We start from the raw sequence: 6,000 nt of genomic DNA, 5'->3' as shown, positions 1-6,000 counted from the left end.
TTACCACATAAATCCAGGAATATGATAATGGTTGGCAGAGTTCATTGTTCAGCGTATGTTCATGTAAATCCTAATATGTGATAATAGAAAGAAAACTATTTACTTTTTTCTTCGTAAATGTACATTTTATTACAGGTCGGATAGACATTCAGACCGCCCTCCGTGGTCTAGTGGTAGAGCGTCCGCCCGGAGAGCGGAAGGTCCGGGGTTCGATCCCATGCCAAAAGACGTTAAACGATGGTACTTGATATCCTGTCTATTAAGGGGCTGAAACAAGGAGTGGTCGGCTCAGGGTTAGTGTACTTTGTCCAAATGTGGCATTCATGTTAAAGTGCGCCATGGTATCTCAGTGGCCTGGCACTATAAAATCGGCATTAGTCCGGACTAGTACAAGCACACACACACACACACACACACACACACACACACACACGCACACACATGCACACATACACTAATGAAAAATCTAACTGCATTTTGCAATACATACATTTTGCGTGCATCAAACATGTTGCGTGCATCTAACGAACAGCCTTTCCAAGAAACATTTTTCATACACAAATAGCAAGTCCAATTACATTTCGCAGTACAAGTGCATACATGTTGCGCGCCCCATACCAACAACTCTTAACTCCACCATGGATGGATGACAGTTAGGGATTAATGCTTATGGGTTTTAATCTTTCTGTGTTTATTTGCTTTTATGTTGCTGTAATGTACAATAATTATTTGCGGTTATGCGCAAAGATATATTTCTTAACCAACGGTTAATACGCCATATTGTTACACTTCTGAAGGCCAATATGGTGTTCACATTATGTTTCAGAGATGTTCCAATTGTTCTGTTAGTTCCAGGTTGCTTTCCGCAAAGTAGTTTTAATTATTTACATAGGAAAACAGTTAGACGTACCGTTTAACGTGTACACATATTCTCAACCAAGGTCAAAGATTAGTTCCAACCCTTAACTGCCGAGGGCGTAATGAAGGCATCAGGTGCTGCAATGGTCTAACTCTTGCTCCTTGCTCCAATGAATCACGCTTCTAACGTAACGAGACGGAATCTTTTCACTCTCTATTTTGATAAGTTTTATTTTACTTAATACTTCTTTAGAACATGTATTTTTTTACTTTGGAAATATGACTTTGCACAGGTAATGGTTACATGCAACAGATATGTACCGTTCTTTTATTTTTACTTTAGCGTTTAGTGGTAATTTTGGGACATATTAGACCTCATCTCTCCGAGGCAAGAGAGTTAACTGAAAAAGTTAGCTGAGTTAAAAGTCCAGTTTCCAACAAGGCTGGAATTCCTGGGCTCTATCGTAGCGCAACCAGTGGCTATAACGAGTTATGTCCCTTCTACGCCTCTCCTATAGACCAATCAGATTCCACCTCTCGTATCAGTGGCTCCCAGTCAAGACGATCTGATCGACAATCAAGGTCTATATTGTGATAAAACGGGTCTTACATAGCGAAATGCATCAAATCACGTGAGCATCTTGATTAAAAAACATGAAAAGGTTTGGATAATATCTGTTGACAACGCGTTATCGGTGCACATGCTTTGCAAATCCTGCAATCGACAATATTCCGTTGTCCAAAGAGATAAAGCATACTATGATTAGGAATTGTCTTCTGTTGAACACTTTGATAATGACGTACAGTGTATGCAGCGGTACTGTTTTTGCCTTTGAACGGACTTTGTTGTGCCTTTGAACTAGAACTGTCAATTCAAGATATATAATTTTTAAATGTCTCCTCTTGTCAGCGCCGTTGTCGTCTCTAGTGATACGTCAATGTAGGTTAAGTGTTGATGATTTCTTGTGGATGGTAGAGGCCTTGCTCACACGTATCGTTGGTGTAGAAGAACGAAAGTGTCACTGCAATGGTAATGATTCGTTCACTAATACAGCTTTAGGCACGACACCTGCTGCAGTCATTCTCCAAGCAGAAATATTTGGTCAACCGAGATCCTAATCTCTCTGGGGTGTATACCAAAATATTTAAAAAAAATTAAGTTATATAACTGCAGTGTTGTAACTGAAACTCTACTCAATTCAATACGTGTCTCACCCATACAAATGAATCTTGAGAGGCTTCAATGTAATGTTCATGTGTGTTTGTTTGTTTGTTTAACGCCGCACTCAGCAATATTCCAGCTATATGACGGCGGTCTGTAAATAATCGAGTCTGGACCAGACAATCCAGTGATTGACCTCATAAGCATCGATCCACGCAATTGGGATACGATGACATGCATGAACCAAGTCAGCGAGCCTGACCATCCGATCCCGTTAGTCGCCTCTTATGACAAGCATAGTCGCCTATTACGGCAAGCATGGGTTGCTGAAGACCTATTCTCTCCCGGATCGTCACTGGTCGTAATATTAACAAATGCACCAATTTAGATACAGTTTGTAGTACACACGTTTATTTTGCATGCATCAAACGAATAACCTTTAACAAAGGTAGACCAACGCATGGTCAAGTGGTCAAACACTGATTTGCCAGACCCAAACTCAATTTACAAGCAGAGTTGATACAGCTGCAATGCCATCAACTACTCTTTTTTCCGTCCATGATTATATTCTTGTAGATTTAAACTCATTGCGTAGCGCATTCTATATAATAAACTCCCTCTGAAAGAATTGACTTGGAAGGGGAATATGATACTGATATTTCATTCTTACCAATATAGTATTACCAAATCCAGTGACCATTATGTACCAATGGTTCTTCCGATCAAGTGATTGATCACAACCTACAGCTATAAAGGAAATTCCTCGACTTCACCCCATCAGTCATCGTGTCTGTTTAATAAGAACTGACCTCACAAATTGTCAACCATTTCCTCTGTGTGAGTTGATGTTGATTCGAAAACAGGAGGCAGCCAAGCTAGAGTATGTAGCAAATTTGATTTCAATAAATACGTTGTTAAATGACCATCCGACCTGGTGTCCAGGTGATGTGGTGTGATGTGCCGAAAGCTTCTAATCGAAATGTGGTTCAAAGGTGTGTGTGTGTGTGCGTGTGTGCGTGCGTACGTGCGTGCGAGGCATGATTTTGGTTGATCAAACATCGAAGCAACAACTTTCAGGATCAGTTGATAGCAAATGGTATTGGATGAATCTACGCATCAGTTTGTCAATAAAAGATACTTCAGATATTTTGGATGATTCATCTTCCAATCAGACAAACAATCACACGATATACGGTAATAAACATAGATCGAGTGTACACTAAGTCGACATTGTGTGATGCGAATACTCGAGTCTTGTCCAGATAAATACACAAGTTTTGGCCAGAAAACCAGTGCTTAATGCTGTGAGCCCACGTCGTCGGGGTTGAATTACATGCAATCCAACAAATCACCGAGTCTGACAATACTTCATATGTTAAAGGTGACAGTTTAATTTTCCAGTCAGATAGGCGTAAATCCTGCTGGGGAACCGTGCAGGTAGCAGAGATACTGTGAGTCCCCTCGGTCCCTAGTATGGTGGCCTAACTTTGGTTGCTGGCGATGTCTATCTCGTTTTTAGTTATGTATTGTTTCGTATAGTGATATCTTCTTCATGGTTTCCTTCTTGTTTTAAATATGTCTGGGATACTCTAGTTTGTTTACTGTCCTTTTTTGACAGTTTTTTTAGAAAGTCTAAACGTATTTCTTGTTAACGTCTAAATTGTTGTAGTCACGATATGGCTGAAGTACTGCCGATGTGACTATAAATCTTAACTCACTCACTCCAGTCAGGCATTACGTCAACCATACGATACATGGTACAATACTTACATTCTGAAATCGAGTATAGGGTAAGTCAGTGTAGTGTTATGCCATATTTTAGCTCTCCCTCGGTGGCCTGTAAATATACGAGGCTTGGTCAGACAAACCAGTGGTTAATGTTGTGAGCCCACGTCGTCCGTGACGATGACATCCAATCCACCAAGCCATCGAGCCTGACCAACCAGTCCAGCTTTGTCGCCTAGGACAGGCAGTCTTGTGTCTGGGACTTATCCCAACCCTGGGTCACATGGGTTTTTGAAACCTAAACGAAAGCCATGTGCAGAAACTATTGTACGATTAGATAAAAACAAAATATATGTCATTAAAGTTAGTTATACTTACAAGGAATCAGGTAAATTAAATCCTGATTATTATTTTTCTGTTGCAGATATGCAGATGTACATGGCCAGGCGTTTCAACGTTCACCGACGGTCAACCACGGTATGCCTGGCTGTAGTTCTTGTGCAGTTCAGAGAGGAATCTACCCTGGAAGACTGTCTGTAATTAAACCCTCAACTACAGTGAGCCTGCGTGCGTGAACGAATCTGGGATACCGTGTAAGGGATGTGTTTGTTTCTTGATCGGATGTCTCCGGTTGTACCATAGTTCCTGGATAATAAATACAACTTCATTCATTGTTTGTTTTATTCACACTTAATGTAATTTTAAAACGTCAAAAAATAACCAGTCACGATTAATTCCATTGGGCGTAAAAGGCAAACTGGTGGTGGAAACTATGTGAATAGACTACTGAGAAAACAACACTTTAAGCACGGGGCGTCAACGTTCTTGGTTTTGTGGCTTGTCTTTAATAATGGTACAATAGACTTTGTTTTTGGCAGAGATCTCTTAAGAATATGAAAATGATTTGTGGCTTTGTGTAGATCCGTATGTGTGTGTGCATGGAACAACATGGCCATAAGATGCGTTAATGTTGATGTTTTTTAAATTGTTTGAGTAAGTGAGTGTATTACAAAAGTCGATTAGAACAGTACGTACAGCCTTTGTTCCCAAAAATTTGATATTCTTGGGAGGGCCTGGCTTTTATGGGGAAAAAATATATTGTCCCAGAAAAAAAAACTTGAAAAAGGTAATACTGGTTCAGATTGATGAAAAAAAGGAAACTGTCATCCACAAAAAATACATTGTTGCAAGATGGGCTTTTTTCTAAAATAGTTGTTTAGGTTGATAGTTTAATTAAAGAAATAACTTCTTTTGCATTTGGAGCTGAAAAAATATCTAGTCTCTGTAAAGAAATCCCATTTTCTCCATACGTCTCCGAAGCAAATCTTTCCGATACATTCGGTTTTTTTCATCGCAGATTTGATAGACAGTTAAATAAACGAAATATCGATGTACATTTTTCAGTATATACATGTATGGTGCGTGCCTCACATAACCAGCCTTTAAACCATGTTGGGATTCCACGTCAGAATAGGTCCCAGAAAGTTGCTAACCCTTATCGTACATTCTGAAGAGCAAGGGTCAAATGGTCAGCCACTCACTCGGTAGTTTACAAGCAGCTCTGATATAGCTGGGATTTATATGACTGTAGCGTAAACCAACATACACTGCTTCGATCATTCCAAAGATATTATTTTTATACTTTTAATTATTATGCTTATATGTTCGCGCTTATCCTGAATGTTACCTGGGATGACAATTTGGGATCGATGGTAAGTTTTAACCTTGCTGTTGATTAATTGTGGTAACGTACATGTCACTGTGATTAAATGCGGTTATGTACAAGTTGCTGCTAAAATTGATTCGGTGTTATATACAAGTAACTATGATTACTTGTTATGTACACGATACAATGAATAATTTCTGTCATATACAATTTGCTATAATGAAATGATGTTATGTACAAATCGCTTTGCTAAACTGCTGCATTTGAACGATCGCTATGATTAGTTCCTGTTATATAAGCATCTATATATGATTTATGGATATGTACACATAACTATGATTAATGTCTGTTAAATTCAAGCTGATATGATTAATTGCTGCTACGTACACGCCGCTTTGATAAGTTGCTGCTATGTACAAGTCGCTTTGATTAATTGTTGCTATGTTTGAGTAACTATATATGATATCTTGTTATGTACACTTTACTAAAATTAATTTTTCTTACATACAAGTTGCTATGACTTATTCCTGGATTGTACAAGTCGCTACATAATTTTGAAACAGATGCCAATGGGCGTAAAATGCCTCAT

This window comes from Haliotis cracherodii, unplaced genomic scaffold (genome assembly GCF_022045235.1).
Source record: "Haliotis cracherodii isolate W230 unplaced genomic scaffold, xgHalCrac1.p SCAF_9, whole genome shotgun sequence".
Lineage (NCBI taxonomy): Eukaryota > Metazoa > Mollusca > Gastropoda > Lepetellida > Haliotidae > Haliotis > Haliotis cracherodii.
Note: the sequence above shows the minus strand (reverse complement) of the source record.